The sequence below is a fragment of the Podarcis raffonei genome, chromosome 3 (assembly GCF_027172205.1).
Source record: "Podarcis raffonei isolate rPodRaf1 chromosome 3, rPodRaf1.pri, whole genome shotgun sequence".
NCBI classification, from domain to species: domain Eukaryota; kingdom Metazoa; phylum Chordata; class Lepidosauria; order Squamata; family Lacertidae; genus Podarcis; species Podarcis raffonei.
The window spans coordinates 80,081,478-80,099,976 of record NC_070604.1 but is presented as its reverse complement, the minus strand read 5'-3'; the positions used below and the strand labels follow the sequence as shown (position 1 = coordinate 80,099,976).

At 39.2% G+C, this 18,499-nt stretch overlaps 1 protein-coding gene across 1 annotated transcript in view; it reads right to left on the bottom strand.

Annotated features, from left to right (window-relative positions):
- The window catches only part of CHRM3 (cholinergic receptor muscarinic 3), a 222,103-nt gene that overhangs the window by 84,307 nt on the left and 119,297 nt on the right, over positions 1–18,499 (bottom strand). The window contains exon 3 of the mRNA XM_053382623.1: positions 12,023–12,103. The gene's annotated coding sequence lies outside the window, so the exon portion shown is untranslated. The remainder of the gene's footprint in view (positions 1–12,022; positions 12,104–18,499) is intronic.

The following is an 18,499-nucleotide window of genomic DNA, read 5'->3' as shown; positions in this document are numbered from 1 at the left end:
ATGAACCTTCTATGCAATTCTTCAAGGTAAACCTATGGCCTTTGGCTCCTGATATCACAACCCCAGATTTCCTCGTTTCCCTTCTCTAACCAAATCCTGCTTGCCTGCAATGCACAGGCTGCACTCTGGTTCCAGTTGCTGTCAGGGGTGTGTGATGATGCCTGCAGCCTAGTGTGTGGTAGACCATAGAAATGAACACAAGAGATTCGCATTGGGTATAATTTATTGATTGCAGGTGCAAGAAGGTTTGACCAAGGCATTGGGCATGTATCAAGCCGCCTGAATGCTGGCTGATCGGAACCCAGTGGGGTTGACCCTGTGCTGGGGAGTCACCCCTGACATGGACCGGATACCACGGCCACCATTTCTGCAAGGGGGTTTGGCCCATCGGCCCCTGTGTGAGCTCCTGGACAGAGTCACCACTCCTGGACCCCTTTAACGAGGCACCTGCTCAACTAAGGATCCAGCCCAATGCCTTATCTGCCATGTGAGCTGGCCCCTGCAGGAGTCTTCCCCATGACTTGCTCCTTATTCAGTTCCACATGTCCAGCCACTTCTACCCAACACCATCCATAGTATACAAGTCATTGTAGTTACATTTCTTTGCTCAACCCTAATAGTCACTGTCCCATTGTTCCCAATGTTGTGGTTTTTACTAACATTGTAGCACTGTAAACAGACTACCCTAGAAAGGGAGGGAGCAGGATGAGAATGAGGTTGGATTATGCATACTGATTCGTACCAATTAGTCCAACTTTTGGCTGCATGCTCCTAGTAGCTGTCACATTTTAAATAGCTGGATTTGCCCCATCACATTTGGCAATAAGCCCGATATCACATTCAGAGCAGAACTGAGACTTCACATAACTGAAATCAAAGTGCAACTGCATTTTCACATCTCCACTATTTTCTGGCTTTTGCTTCCACCCACACCACCCTTCCTCCAAGCAGCATCTTTTTTGCTTATGTTTAACAGTAAAGCATCATGTGTGCTGACAATACATCATCATCATCATGGGAAATATGTATTTAAATATAAATACACCACTTTTCACAAATATTTTCCCAGGTCAGCTGGCAAAATATCAATAAACTACAATCCCCAAAAAATACATAATTAAAACTGCATAATAAATAAAAGTACAACAAATAACATAATGCCAATTTCAGAAGAAATTGTTCTTCCTGTATTTTGCTCTGCATGTAGGCTTAAACCAAGTGAAGCTCCACTGCAATAAAAAGTTTCACTGAGCTTTAATTTCAGGATGTCACCCAGACCTTTATTTGAAGAAGCTTGCAGATTGTTGCAGTTTATTGCTTTTCATTCTATCAAGAAAATGGACAGATGGAATGCAGACTTGTGAAAATGTGATTTATGGGAATCAATCCATTTGAAGAGGGAGAAAATTAATTATTATTTCTGTGCTTCTGAGACTCCTCATAAAATAAATTCTCCAGGCATCAAGACGGAAAAATAAAACGTAACAGCAAGATGATGGTACAAATGAAAATCCACAATAATCTTTTTTAAAAATTCAACAAGTGTACAAAATCATACAAAAGACCAGAACAATAAAATATTATAAAGAGCACAAGAAGTGAAATGACCATCTAAGACAGGCACATAAAGCCACCAGCCATATCCTAGTTACTAAAATCAAGATTTTAAAAGGCCTGAAAAAACAGAAAAAAACTTAAGTCTGGTGCCAAAAGGGTGGTGTGGCAGGTAAGCTTCCCTAGAGAGAACATTCCACAGCTAGGGTCCTTCGGGGGGGGGGACTTTCTCTTGTGGCCACCTTCTGGATTTGAGCTTGAGGGAATGGAATGGAGATAGATACATACAGAAAGGAGCATTAGGTATTGAGTTCTCAAGACATGCAGGGCTTTAGACGTTGAAACTAGAAGGGATCTTATTTATCCCCCCAAATGTTCTCTGTTTAACCTTTCTGCAACCAGGCAACGGTGGTGCTCACTTCCTGGGATCAGGGTGAGTAAATGTAGTGTTGCCTTCAAATCACTACCACTTGCCACAGACTCAGATCCATCAACAGGTCGGCATACTCACTCCAGAGGGTGCATCGTTCATTCTGCAATGACACACATGTGCGCATCTGTGCCTACCCTGTTCACCTTTTCAAAGGAAAACAGGTAAGTTGATGTTGCATCACTGCAGTCAAGAAAGATTAGATGAGAACACACAGTCAATGAACGTGTGCCAAAAGCAGCCATCCACCACCGCCAGGTTTTCTTACTTCCTTATCAGTAAGTAATTCTGAAGATTCAGCATTAGATAAGTTCCACCCTAGATAACTCTATCACCCAAGCTGGCATGATAGGAGGCAAACAGCCAGGGCTTTCTTCAGCTGGAACGCACTGGAACTCAGTTCTGGCACCTCTCAGGTGGGCACCTTTGCCATTATAACAGAACAATGGTGAGTTCCAGCACCTCTTTTCCTATAAAAATAACACAGCAAATAGCCATCTTCCCATAAAGGGAATCCATGATGTGCTACTTGGCAGGTGTCAGCATTCAGAAGGTGGCACCTACCAGGCCTTGGTTGCACAAAACCATGCAGCAACCTCCCAAGTTGACCAATAATAGCAGGTGATTAGTGAAGTGCTCACTACCCAACATGCTTCCAGGTCCTGGCTATGCACTACTCTCTATTTACCTACCCACCCTAAATGCAACTAGAGGAGCGCAAACAAAAGACACATAATGGAAATTGTGGGACCTCAGATTAAGGAGTTCTAAGAGGCAGTGAGGAGCTTGAGTAGGATGAATTCCAAATATTGTGAAGAAGTAGCCAACCAGATCTTTGGCTGCAGGAGGCTAGTTATTCTAAATGGGTCGCTTGTTAACCAACAAAGGACTATGCTGTGAAAATTGTAAGCATTTGATAAATAATCCAAAGATTTAACATTCTAGTTTAATTCAACACACTCCAGTTTAATTCAACAAAAAGCTGGAAGTTGTATACATATGTTTGATGATGTTGAAACTGAAAGCTGTACAATCATTTTTTTCTCAAGTGTTTTAAGGACTGATTAGAAATAAACTAGTAACACATCAGGAATAGTTTGCATTCTTTAGGAAATACCTTGCTAGCAATCCTTCAGCTCCTGGAAAATGCATTTGTAAGAGTATGGTCAGTAGATGAAAAAATCTTTAAAGCAATAACTAGAGGTTTAAAAATAAGAATTCATAGCTTTAAGAAGTAAATCAGCAAGTCTTTGGTACCAGACTTTGTGGAAGCACAGACTTAATAGCTGAGAATACCAGGGCATGTTTTCATCATGGAGAGGTAAACTAAACTCACTGTGGCTTAGTATTGCAGATTCTCATATATAGTCTAAAAGTGAAATTTCTAACAACTTGAGGTCATGTCCAATACATATGTATTTTATTAGATTTTATTTGGGGGCTATATTAGGGCTTTTGATTACATTCGTAGTTTGGTAAGTCTTGTTGACTCCTCATGACATACTGATGTCTCTTGACTTTAACAACAACAACAACAACAACAACAACAACAACAACAACAATTTCACATGAATCATGTCCCATGAGGCACCACAAAGGAATTTGCAATGTAAGAAGACATACATAACACATAACATAACATAACATAAAACATAACATAACATAACATAAAACATAACATAACATCACAACACAACACAACATAACAACAACATAACATAACAACAACAGCAATGTAAGAAAAGGGTTGGGCTGAATACTTCAAATGCTAAATGGAACTTCCAAACGTATAGCAATCCTACTGTAACCTTCATTTGATCTTGCTGACATTGACTAGATTATGGCATAGTCAAAGAATAGTTTGTTCTGCACTGTTCTTTTATGATGAAAAACAGATGGACTGAAAGGGTTTCTAACCCAACCCCCCACTTTTGTTTATGACAAATTGTTTCAGGCACAAGACTCACCTGTAAACTTTACAATTTTCAGCTATAATAATAATAATAATAATAATAATAATAATAATAATAATTTATTTATACCCCGCCCACTACAGTAGTCCATCAAACATTAAAAGCTTCACTAAACAGGGCTGCCTTCAGATGTCTTCTAAAAGTCTGGTAGTTGTTGTTCTCTTTGACATCTGGTGGCAGGGCGTTCCACAGGGCGGGCGCCAATACCAAGAAGGCCCTCTGCCTGGTTCCCTGTAACTTTGCTGCAAGTTACATAAAGGTACCTCGGTTTGCTCAGTGGGAAAAGATGCCTTCAGATTAGTAACATTTTGCAAGCTTCCATAGTATGCGAACATATTTATGAATGGTTCCAAGCAATACTTCCTCATTGCTATCCCCAAGTTCCTTTTTTTATGTACAATGTATGACACCATTGTTATATGGATCCACAGGAAGGAGTCCTAAAGAAATTCAACCAGGACCAATTACTTCAACATTACCATTAACCTGGCCCACTGTCCAAGTCATATAATAAGTTCTTTTCCATTATGATAGCTATATGACAGCTGACTGCTATTTTTATCTACCACAAGAACAGAAAATATGACCTGCTGCTTCCTGAGAATCCCCAAAATACAACATGTGTTCCTATTCTTCAAACCAAGACACAACTGAAAGATTTAAACAAGTATTCAGAACCCAATAAGAGCGCTGCTGGATCAGAAGAAAGAAGCATCTGGTTCAACATCCTGTTTTCACAGTGGCAAACCAGTTGCCTGCAGGCAGAAGCCAAGCACAGCAACACCCTCTCCCATACCCTCCAACATTTCTCCGATGGAAATAGGGACGTCCCATTCCATAATGATAATTTTATTATTTATACCCCACACATCTTATTGGGGTTGCCCCAGCACCCGGGCAGCTTCCAACATATATAAAAATATAATAGAACATTAAACATTAAAAAAACTTCCCTATACAGGATTGTCTGCAGATGGCTCAGGGTTCGGATAACTCCATACCCGCCAACATTTATCCAATGAAAATAGGGAAATCCTAGGGAAAAGCAGGAGATTCCAGGGATCAAATCAGAAACAAGGATGGCTTCTTTAAATCAGGGATGTCCCTGGAAAACAGGGACACTTGGAGGGTCTGCTTTGCACCTGTGATCCCCAGCAACTGTTATTCAGAAGCATACTGGCTCTGAGAGTTGAGGGAGTATATAGCCATTGTGACTAGCAGCAACTGATCGCCTTATCCTTCTCAAACCTGGTATAGCCACGCAAAACAGAGTGGCGAGGCCCGGCCTATGGAACATCTGTTACTATCTCTTGTGATTCTGTACTGTCATAGAAAGGCACCATTTAACTGAATGCAAGATTAGTCTTTAACAATGTGCTGGTAAGTGACTTTTACAAGTTAGGAGGTTGCCAAGACAGGCCATCTTTCTAAAGCCTCCTAGAAAGGATCATAGTCTGAGGATTGGCTGCAGTCCTTTCATCCATGTAGGAGGGTTTTTTAGCAGGGATCTGCTATTTTATTGCCATTCTGCAAAATAAACCCACAGTAATCCACATCCCCAAGTTCATAGAAGAAATGGCCATGACTTAGATACCCATCACTGTGCTTTTCATCATCTAAAGACACAGAAACACTTCAATATGTTCCTTTAAAAATAGCCACGAATTCAAACGGCCAGTTAACACCCATAATTCTACTATCAACATCTGACAACATGCAAAAAAAAAGTCGATCAGCTGGAGTAGTTTTTTCAAAATTATGTTAACTTTTGCTTTCTAATCTTTTGTGGAAAGTTTGTGTGGTATAGTATAACAGTATTATTCTACCTTATATCTGCATCCAATGAAGCAATAGGAACGCGGGTGGCGCTGTGGGTAAAAGCCTCAGCGCCTAGGGCTTGCCGATCGAAAGGTCAGCGGTTCGAATCCCCGTGGCGGGGTGCGCTCCCGTTGCTCGGTCCCAGTGCCTCCCAACCTAGCAGTTCGAAAGCACTCCCGGGTGCAAGTAGATAAATAGGGACCGCTTACTGGCGGGAAGGTAAACGGCGTTTCCGTGTGCTGCGCTGGCTCGCCAGATGCAGCTTTGTCACGCTGGCCACGTGACCCGGAAGTGTCTCCGGACAGCGCTGGCCCCTGGCCTCTTAAGTGAGATGGGCGCACAACCCCACAGTCTGTCAAGACTGGCCCGTACGGGCAGGGGTACCTTTACCTTTACCTTTAGCTTGTATTACTCCTTTCCTTATTTCCCCTATCTTTTAGAAAAAATAGCCCCAAGTATATTGGTGGTTTTGCTAATAATGTGATGGAGAAACAAGATAAATGAAACAAACGGGGGGAAATGTGACTTTTACATGTCATGGCTTGAATCATTTATTTTCTTCCTTTGGTGTCAGTTCAAAAAAAAAAATACAAAAATCCTTTGCTGTCTGTATTAAAATGCTGCATCTGATGAGGGTCAAAACACAGGTCAGAAGCATTGAGTGTGTTCCATGAAAATAATTTCCTCACTATTAACAAGAAGAGCTTCAAAAACCATAGTTTCGTTCTCTCAGAGGACCTCTAGGGTAAAACTAATTATGGTTTCAAAATACAGAAATAAGATTGACTAAACACTTTCTCTACTTATGGGATAGCAAAATGTGTTTATTGCTGGAATATAAGCTACTGGAAATATTAGATCCACCAAGTGATTTGGAAACAAATACTATACAGAAAAAATATATCACAAGTTGAAACAAGCAAGGAATTGCAGAAAGGTGTGTGTGTGTGTGTGTGTGTGTGTGAGAGAGAGAGAGAGAGAGAGAGAGAGAGAGAGGAAGAGAAAGCACTACTGGCAGACCAACACGGCCATTATTAAAGTTGAAAGGTTGCCCTTGCCAGGGGTGGAGGAAGGGGGGTGCGGTGGGGGCGAACTGCCCCGAGTGTCTTCGTTGAGGGGGGTGACATTTGGCACACCACCCGCCCGCGACTCCCAAGCATACCCTGAGCCGTCAGGGGAAGGGGGAGCTGTGCTGCTTTGCTGGTGGCACTGCCCCCCTTCCCCCTTCATTCTGACAGCTGGGGGAGGCTTGGGAGTCGAGGGTGGGTGGCGCGCCGAATGTCCTCCATTGGCAGCTCGCTCCGTTCCCCGCTGCAGGGCACAAGCTGCTCCGTGCACCCGAGTGGCTATCCCACGCCTGGGAGGGCACCTTCCACTTCCACTTCCCTCCCCCCTTCGGGAGCATCCCTGCCCTGGGCAGCGCGGGCATATGCTCCGCCGCTGGCCCTTGGCACTTCCTTTTAAAGCAGAAATTCCCCAAAAATCCATTTCCTTCTTTATTTTAATATTAGTGACCAGGTCAGCTTCTGAAGTAACACACCATGGCCACTGACAGGGTAACGCTCGAGTTCCCTCTTCCACTGTGGTATCTGAACACTGATGGAAACTCTCTACCTGCCATCCTTCCCCTCTGCTAAATAATGTGAAACAGTGAGGCAGAAAGAAAGGTTCCATTGATGCCCCTGTCGTGTCATCCTCCAAATCCCCGCTCCTCATTTTCTTCTTTTCTTCAAACACCCTCCCTCCACCCCTTATCTGAATTGCTGTTCTGGTGTTAGCTTCTGGGCTGAAGCAAACCCATTTCCTGGGAACCTGTCTGACAACTGTCCCAGAGGGAGTGGAGACCTCCCTCTCTTCTCTCTTTCTACCACAATCAGAACAACAGAGAAAGGGATGACATGGGGGGGTGAGCAACTTCAGAGGTTGTTCACTTTTCAAATAAATTTTAAGGTGTGTGTTGCAGGCTAACAAAACTCATACTTCAACTAACAAATATGAATTTCAGAGACATTACTTTTTGTATTACACATAAAATGAATCTACAAATTAAAGTGACTTCTTAACAACAGTATCATAAACATTCTACATTGGATGATTTTGTATTGACACTGAACTTATTTTATGTACAACTATAACCTATTAAAAATTCTAAATCCAGATTTAAAGAGGCTTTGTGATAGTTAAAGATGTATTGTCAAAAGAAATAGAAAGCAAGGATAAGACCAATTGGCAATATTTAATATAGAAAATGTGTATAAACAGTGTATATGGATGATTGTCGGAGGAGCTGGTGGAAGTACGAAAATTGAAAATATGTAAACATTGGTGTGATGAATTGGCAAAAGGAAAATTTAATAAAAATTTATTTTTTTTAAAAAAAATCTAAATCCAGAAGAGGAGGGTGTGTGTGTGTGTGTGTGTGTGTGTACATTAGCTTAATATTAAGATTAGCAATAAAGGTTAAAATATAATTAAATATATTAATACAGATTTCCATTCTGTCTGGACATCCTTTGGAGGAGAAGGAGAAATTGAACACTACAATATTTTAATCATTTAGAATTTTGAAGAATCCTGTAATACAAATATACTAGGTTAAGTTAATGTGCTGGAAATAAACATACTGCATTTTAGAAAAATATTTTTAATGAACAAATCCTTCAATCTTCACTGTTCTGCATTTAGACTAAATTTAAATTATAGCTGCTGTCCCTTTAGACAAAACTTTTTCAAATAAAAATGTATGAAACATATTCTTAAATAACTTGATATAAACTGTTCACATACTTCCAAGAAAAAATTGACTTCTAGCTGTGTTATGTGCAAAAGCCAGATATTTCTATTTATATAAATTTCATTTGTATCAATCTATGCTTTGAAAGATATACAAAATAGCACACGGTACTCAAGGATGACTCTTAAAATTTCAGGCACTTCAGAGAGTGTGTAAGGAGCCTGGAATGTCAAAACAATTCTACTTATCTGTTATCCAATGCAATGAGAGCTGATGCGCTGGCAAATTGGTGCACCATACATGATGAACCATGAGCAAGAAATGAAACATACTGTAATTTGTTAAAAGCTGTTCTTTAACTTCAGGGCTGTTATGGTTTTATGTTTTATTTTGTTTTTAAAACTTTTTTTACATATTTATTGTCAGCTACCCAAAGAAATGTATGTTAAGGGGCAGCACACCAATGTTGTAAAGTAATAACAGTAAGTTTTTAAAATAGTTGTACATAATATTAAGTCAACAATATGCATATAGAAAGGGACGCGGGTGGCGATGTGGGTTAAACCACAGAGCCTAGGACTTGCCAATCAGAAGGTCGGCGGTTTGAATCCCTGCGACGGGGTGAGCTCCTGTTGCTCGGTCCCTGCTCCTGCCAACCTAGCAGTTCGAAAGCATGTCAAACTGCAAGTAGATAAATAGGTACCGCTCCAGTGGGAAGATAAACGGCATTTCCGTGCGCTGCTCTGGTTCGCCAGAAGAGGCTTAGTCCTGCTGGCCACATGACCCGGAAGCTGTACACCAGCTCCCTCGGCCAATAAAACGAGATGAGCGCCACAACCCCAGAGTCAGTCACGACTGGACCTAATGGTCAGGGGTCCCTTTACCTTTACCTTTTTATGCATACAGTAAATATTAATTTTCATATTAGTAGTTTGATTTCTTAAACATATTTACTTCAAGATTACTACTGGATGTTTTCTTTACCTAATCTTTACTAATACAAAGTTTTAAACGTAAGCAGAAGTATTTTCAACGTTTTAAGGAGATTATTTGAGGTTCCAGTGCTGAGCTCAATAAGGGCTACACATTTCTAGCAGTTTCTAGCACTAGTATGGACACTCTTCAACCAGTTTGCTCATGTGATAAGCAGTGTGCAAATATTATGGGCTTCCAAAATAAGTCACTCTCAAAACTGCTAAATAGTGGTCAAAATGATACCTTTCAGTCATTTGGCAACTTATTAGGGTCGATGGGAGTTGGAGGCCAACAACATGCAAAGCGCACAGCATTGGCTACCCCTGTCGTAGATAGATGCCATAATAGAACCATCAGTTATTACTTGGAAAATATGCCATTAAAATCAGTAGCATTAGTTTCCAAATAAATAGCTTTAGAATCCCATTTCCTACAGTCCTTGAAATTTTTCTTAATGCACAAAGGTGTTATTGTATAACAGCTACAGTACACTGTACTTTTTATGTTCTACTTTTTACCCTATAAAAATTAAAGATGACATTCAGCAGCATTTCTATAAATTAAACATAAAGCTCTTTAATAAATCAGGAAGAGCACAGTATTTTATATTACTTCCATTTACTTCTCATAACTCTGTCCCTACTAGGTGAAAATTCATTGATAACATGACATATCCAAACAGCTAAAAACTGGATGCAAGAGATTTCACCAGCTTTAGATCTTGGGCATGCTGAACTTTCCTAAGGGGGAATGCGTGGGAAGCATGGGTTGGGGTGAACAGGGAATGTGATAGTGGGCAAGCACATTTCACCAGCTCTCCATGCAGTGTTAATCATGAAGTTCCTGGAATGCATGGGCAGGGAATCTCCCACTGAAGGAGTTCTGAAGAAAAATAAGTACTTTGTTCCATTCTTCCCAAGAAAAAACTGCAGTGGCTCTTCATACAGATGCCTTTACTTTCTTTCAGTATTGCCTATTCTGCCCCCACCTATAAAGCAACAGACACCCAGAGCCACAGAAAGTGGTTAGAAATTGGGGCAGTTGGACTCAGGGCCTGGAGAACAAAGCTAGCAAGAAGAACGAAGGAACTGTCTTGTGAGTGGAGCCTATGTACCAGCTGACTAGGCTAAATGAACCATCCTGTTGTTGCACTGCAAAACATTTGCCATTTGAATGTGGATGGGGGGAGGAGAGGGCAGATGGCTTAAGAAAAGTCACATACACATGCAAGTAACATGTATGGGCTCAGAACATTGACAGTGGCTCTGCTTCTAAAACTAGAATTGAAAAATAATCCCAATGGTGTAGTAGAAAGACATTACACTGCAGCTAACATGCCAAAACTGTAATTTAGGGATGCCAGCTGTGCTTTACTGTGCAAGCTTCTGTGTCCTAGTTCCAGTATGTGGAAACAGGGGGTAAAGCCTCATTCCAGGATTCATTTGAGCAGCTTAGCACTGGTCTTGACAGAACAAGGTTTAGCTTACACACTGACAAAATGTGCTGTATATCAGGTTTTGCTCTAACACTTTTGTTACATTATTTCCCATTAATAAAATCTCAAAACATACTTGGTAGCATTGCTCTGGCAAGATTTTGCCTGTGCTCACATACTCTCTTTAAGAGCAATTTAAGGACACATTAAAAATAAATAGTTGCATGGCTGCTCTTAGATCCTTAATTGTTCTCTCTCTGTTATTATTCTTGTCCCATATGGTCAGGGCATGAGTGGTAGGAAAGAAGTCCCTACAATCAATCAACGTGGGAGAATATCAGTGCAGCTTAGTCGTAACATTTTCACTCTTTTGTCATCTGTATCTTCGGATTGCTCTTAATTCTGCCAGAGGCAGTAGCTAGACAACTGTCCACTTTAGGCTACTTTCGTAACTACCACCACTTTTTTATATATAAAAATGAAGTACACAACCTCTGCATTCATTAGAAGAGTGGGACTGGTGTGCTTAATTTTTTACATAATAAAATGTGTGCAACTACAGATGTAAGAAACTAGATATTTCCAGTTCATGAAAGCAAAAGTTTCACCACATGGGGGCACATGCATATAAATATTAGTCACAAAAAAATTATGGAATTTCATAGTATTTTGGCTGGAAAGCTCTGTAGCTTAGCATTGTGCAGTCTCAAGCCCTATCAATTTTCCAAAATATTTCAGTGGCTTTTGGTACCACTGACCATTGTTCTCTGGACAGAAAGTACAAGACAAATGCACATGACATTAAATACAATTTTGAACACATTTTGCAGCCTCCTGCCTCAAGGTCTGCATTTTCAAAACTTTTGAGCAGCTGAAACATTCAACAGGTGAAATGTTCATTAAGATTCTGTCACCTCAGCTGCTAAGCTGCTGGTTGTGCTTGGGGGAGGGGGATAATTTCAAGACACTGAAGTTGTTACTTTACCATAGTTACTCCGGCTCCCATGATATCTCACTTGACTCTATGGGTTCATGATAAGGGTGTCGAGAGCCACCTTTGATTTTCAGAAAGGAGTATTATGTACATGTAAAATATTACTTACGTAGTCTAGATGGTAACACCATCTGCTGCATCAAGTACTAGCCCTCCCTTTTGGAAAGCTGGTCTTGTATTTGCATGAAGGCTGAAACAAAAGCAAAAAGGAAACTATTAATGCATGTAATCCACACTTGGGCTGAGAAGATCAGAACAGAATTGGCCATTTCCCAAGTCCCTTTAGATCTCACGACAGTCATGAAATAATTTCAATATCATTGTCAACATTTATATAAATTGCTGCTGAAATATAAAACTGAATCTGAGCAGCAAGTTAAAAAGCACAGATCCCAGTCTCAATCCTTGAGGGACTCCCTACATCTCTCCATTTGGAGAACTGTCCATTTATTCTTACTGTCTGCTTTAGAGAGCCAGTGTGGTATAGTGGTTAAGAGCGATAGACTCGTAATCTGGGGAACCAGGTTCGCATCTCCGCTCCTCCACATGCAGCTGCTGGGTGACCTTGGACCAGTCACACTTCTTTGAAGTCTCTCAGCCCCACTCACCTCACAGAGTGTTTGTTGTGGGGGAGGAAGGGAAAGGAGAATGTTGGCTGCTTTGAGACTCCTTCGGGTAGTGATAAAGTGGGATATCAAATCCAAACTCTTCCAAACTCTTCTTTCTGCTATTTAACGGATTCCTGATTCATAAGAGGAGATATCCTCTCATTCCATGACTGGTACTCAGGAGTCTTTGATTAGGTTCCTTGTTGAAAGCTTTTTGAAAGTCCAAATACACTAACTATGTGAACCAAATTAACTCTATCCATATATATGTTGATATTCTCAAAGAACTCTAAAAAAGTTCATGAGGCTCATGCTTCAGCAAGGCTTGTATTTCTATATGCTTACTTAATTTACCTTTAACAATACTTTCCACTAGTTTTCCTGGGACATACGTGAAGCTAACAAGCATGGATTTTCCAGCATCCCTACTGGACCCCCTTGTGAAAATTGGAATTACATTGGCTACTTTCTAGTCCTCCACATCTTATTAACTTGATTAAGTTCTGTGATAAAACAAGAATGCTTTAAAACAGTAAGTCTGTAGGAAGCAGAGAGAGGTGGAGCAATATTGATCACCTCTAAAAAAAATGCAAATGAAATGTAGATCCACCACACCTTCTCACCACACTAGATTTTTATATTATTGCTCTTTTAATGATGGAGAAGTAAGCAATCACAGTAGCATCCCTAACCTTATTTACAAGTAAAGTCTTTGATTTCAATGAGCTATATTTCGCATCAGGCAGGAGTTTAATAGAGATGACCCCCAAATTACTAGGCAATGTCTTCATCAGAAAGGAGAGCCAAACTCACAATGTTTTGATATGGACCCAATAATATGTTTCAACACATTAGAAGAAAATGAGGCAATAAAGTTATAAAGAAATACTTTAATATCTTTGGTCAGGTCATTGTGTTTCCTCTAAATCAGCCTCTCTCTTTTTTTAAATAATATTTATTCAAAGTTTAAAGTTACAAAAAGAAAAAAGAACAATACAAAATACAAAAAAAGAATACAACAATAACACACACAAAAGAAAAAGGTATAAAAAATACATTCACTTAAAATAGAAAAAGAACAGATTAAACCTTTACATAACTTTCTTCCTTTACTTGTTTCCTTGACCTCCTCACACCTCCCAATTTTGTATTCTAGTTCAAATCGTTTTTTCAGCAAATCCTTCCAACCTTATTTTCATTTAAGTAATTTAATTTAGAATACTATAGTTTAACATCCTCTCTTTCATCAACTTCATCAACTCATTTTTACTTAATCCTTTATATCATATCTGCCAAAACTACCTAATTTTCTTTTTCCAACATCTTTCTAACAGTCCTTAATTTTACAATATTTTTGAAGATATACTTTAAATTTTTTCCAGTCTTCTTCCACCGACTCTTCTCCTTGGTCCCGGATTCTGCCAGTCATCTCAGCTAATTCCATATAGTCCATCACTTTCGTCTGCCATGGGTGGGTAATTCTTGTGTCTTCCAATACTTTCCGATGAGTATTCTTGCTGCTGTTGTGGCGTACATAAAAAAAGTTCTATCCTCCCTTCGCACCAATTGGCCGACCATGCCCAGGAGGAAGGCCTCTGGTTTCTTCTGGAAGGTATATTTAAATACCTTTTTCATTTCATTATAAATCATCTCCCAGAAGGCCTTAATCCTTGGGCATGTCCACCAAAGGTGAAAGAATGTGCCCTCAGTCTCTTTACATTTCCAACATTTGTTATTGGGCAGATGATAAATTTTTGCCAGCTTGACTGGGGTTAAGTACCACCTATAAATCATTTTCATTATATTTTCTCTTAAGGCATTACAAGCCGTAAACTTAATACCTGTGGTCCATAACTTTTCCTAGTCAGCCATCATAATGTTATGTCCAAAATCTTGTGCCCATTTAATCATAACAGATTTAACCGTTTCATCTTGTGTATTCCATTTCAACAGCAAGTTATACATTCTTGATAAATTCTTGATTTTAGAATCTAACAATTCTGTTTCCAATTTTGATTTGTCCACCTGAAAACCAATTTTCTTATCTAAATTATAAACCTCCCTTATTTGAAAATAGTGAAGCCAGTCTCGTACTTTAGTTTTTAAATTGTCAAAGCTCTGCAGCTTTAATCTATTTCCATCTTGTTCCAAAATTTCCCAATATTTTGGCCAGTTTGTCTCCATATATTTTTTTTCAGAGCCTTGGCCTCCATTGGTGACAGCCACCTTGGTGTTTTACTTTCCAGCAAATCCTTATATCTCATCCAGACATTAAACAATGCTTTCCTGACAATGTGGTTTTTAAAGGCTTTGTGTGCTTTGACCTTGTCGTACCACAAGTATGCATGCCATCCAAAAACATTATTAAAACCTTCTAAATCCAAAATGTCCGTGTTTTCAAGAAGCAGCCAATCTTTCAGCCAACCAAATGCGGCTGATTCATAATAAAGTTTAAGGTCTGGCAGGGCAAATCCACCTCTTTCTTTAGCATCAGTTAGAATCTTAAATTTTATTCGAGGTTTCTTGCCCTGCCAGACAAATCTTGAGATATCTCTCTGCCATTTCTTGAAACAGTCCATCTTGTCCAAAATTTGCAATGTTTGAAACAAAAACAACATCCTAGGCAATACATTCATCTTTATCGCAGCAATTCGGCCCAGCATTGATAACTTCAATTTTTACCATATTTCTAAATCCTTTTTCACTTCCATCCAACATTTTTCATAATTGTCTTTAAATAAATTCACATTTTTAGCAGTCATATGAACCCCTAGATATTTCACTTTCTTGACCAATATTAATCCTGTCTCCTTCTGAAACCTCACTTTCTCAATCTCTGTTAAATTTTTCTCTAACACCTTAGTTTTCAACTTATTCAGCTTAAATCCCGCAACTTGACCAAATTCTTGAATTAATTGCAATACTCTTTTAGTACTGGATTCTGGCTCCTGTAATGTCAAAACCAGATCATCAGCAAAAGCTTTCAATTTATACTGTTTAGCTCCGAGTTGTATACCTTTAACCAATTGGTCTTTTCTGATTATATTGAGCAAAACCTCCAGGACCGATATAAAAAGCAATGGGGAGATTGGGCAGCCCTTCTGTAACTACGTTATTCACAATTAGCTTAGCTTTTTGTTCTGAATAAATTGCACCTATACCGTTTTCAAAACCTTGACCTACCCCCATTCCCTGTAAATTTTTCTTCATAAAACTCCAAGAAATATTATCAAAGGCTTTCTCCGCGTCCACAAATATCAAAACTGCTTTAGTATTAATATTCACTTGTAATTTTTCTAAAATGTTAATTATGTTCCTTGTGTTATCTGACAAATGTCTCCCCAGGAGAAAGCCCACTTGAACTTTATGAATTTCTTCTACCAGTACCTTTTTTAATCTTTTAGCCATAATTTCAGCAAAAATTTTGTAATCCACATTGAGTAAAGATATGGAATGGTAGTTCTTAAGCTGTGTCTTTTCCGATTCTGTTTTCGGTATAAGTGTGATGTAAGCTTCTTTCCACGACTCGGGTGCCTTCCCCCCCCCCTAATATTTCATTGCAAACTTCCTTCAACGGCTGTATTAACCATTCTTTCAAAGATTTATAATATTTTGCAGTCAAGCCATCTGGCCCTGGAGATTTGCCCAATTTCATATTCTGAATGGCTCCTTCCACCTCTTGGTCAGTTATTTTGTAGTTTAGCATTAATTTAATCTCTTGAGAGATTTTTTGTAATCCATTTGTTCTCAAAAACCGGTCAATGTCTATTTCTTTCTGAGTCTCCTGTGTATATAGCTGTTTAAAGTACTTCTGAAAACACTTCCTGATCTCCGCAGGATTCTGTATGTTCTTTCCCTCCACCACCAGATTCGTAATAGTGTTGAGTTTTTGTCTTTTTTTCATTTGCCATGCCAGCAGTTTCCCACACTTATTCGCTGTTTCTAATGTCCTTTGTCTCATCTGTTTGATCTTCCATTCTATTTCCTGATTCATCAATTTCATATATTGTACTTGATATAACTTTATCTCTTTCAGGATCTCCTGTGATTTCGGTTTCGCCCTCAGTCTCTTTTCTCCATCCTTTATTTTCTCCAAAATTTTTCCCCTTTTTTCATTTTGAGCTCTTTTCTTGATTGCATTTTGTTGTATCAAAAACCCTCTCATAACTGCTTTGCTTGCATCCCAAATCACTCTTTTTTCGGTCATGGTATTCATATTTATCTCAAAATAGTCTCTCAAGTTTTTCTGAGCCTTTTTAGTGATTTCCTCATTCCTAAACAAGGAGTCATTCATCCTCCATCTAAAGGAACCAATTGGTGTTAATGTCATTTCCATCTTCACTGCATTGTGGTCGGAGCAAGTTTTAGGGCAAATTTCCACTTTTTTTATCTTCGGGGCCAGTCCCCTAGTTACCCAGATTTGGTCAATTCTTGTCCATGTCATTTTGGCTTCAGAGAAGAAAGTTCCTTCTCTTCCCAAGGGGTTCTTAGTTCTCCAAATATCAACAAGGTCCATATTGTCAGTCATCTCAAAAAACGTCTTTGGTAGTCTGCCATCTTTCGTCACCGTTTGTCTTTGGGCTTTATCCATATTCGTAGACACCACTCCATTCATATCTCCCATCAAAATCGTGTTATAATCTAAATAGTCCAGTAAAATTTCATGCAATTTCATAAAAAATACCGATTTTCCCTCATTCGGTGCATAAATACCTACTATCAGAAACTTTTCTCCTTGTAGTTGAATTTCAATTGCAACAAATCTTCCTTGGTCATCTTTAAATAAAAATTTCGGTGACAGGCTTTCCTTTGCATAAAGTACTACTCCTCTTTTTTAACTTTATCTGATGAAATAAATTATTCTCCTAATCTTTTATTAGTCAAAATTTTCCGATGTAGCCTTGTCACATGCGTTTCTTGTAGACAGATCAAATCCAGATGTTCCTTTTTTAATATATGAAATACTCTCCCCCTCTTTTCCCGGGAGTTAAGTCCATTCACATTCCAACTTAGTACTTGCAGTGTCATGATGTAATTACTCTCCTTCTCCCCCAATGGCGCCCAGTAGTTTGTCTATATCGGTCGGTGGCGTTGATTTTCCTTTTTTTTTTGTGAACTCTTGTCTAGTACAGCTGGCTCTTTTCCAAGTCCTTTCTGCAGGTCTTCTTCGTGTGTACTCAAGAACTTATCTTTTTCCTCCACTGATCTTATTTTTATCTTTCTTCCTTTGAAGCTGAAAGATAGGCCTTGGGGGAATTCCCACCTGAAAAGGATATTGTTTTTTCTCAATAGGGCCACCAAATCTCCAAAGTCGTATCTTAGATCCAAAAGATGTTTCGGTATATCTTTGAAGATTTCCACTCTTGATTGCAGAATTGTCAAAGGTTTCTGGAAATGCAAACCCAAAATTTTATCCCTTTCTTCTTTAGATCGGAGGGTAATCAGGCAATCCCTTATTTTAATCTTTTTTCCCTCCTTTTCCTAACCTGAAAGCCCTTACGATCTTAAAATCTTCTTGTTTCAATTCCGATTTCCAAAACTCTGCAAATTCTTGTGTCAAAAAATCTGTCAGGGTGCCCTTCTCCAATTCAGGAACAGCTCTGATCCTTAAATCGTCTGTTTTTCTTTCAATTCGATCATAGACAACGTCAGCTTGTGATCTGCAATTTCCTTCTGTAGGCCTGGAACCTTCTCTGTTTCCAGTTGCACTACTTTAAATTCCACAGCAGCAGTTTTTTCCTGTGTCAATTTCGATTCCTGCAATAATTTCTGAATAGATTCTGTATTACTATTCACCTTTTCCCCCAAATTTTCTGTTTCTGTGTTTAAGTCAATTTTTTTATTTGCAATATCAACTTTCTTATTGGTCTCTTCGACCGTCTTATTGGTCTCTTTGACCTTCGTACTGAGTTGTAACAGAGTTTCATTAATCTTAACCAATGCATTCGCTAAAGCTTCTTCTGTCATTCCGCTAGGCT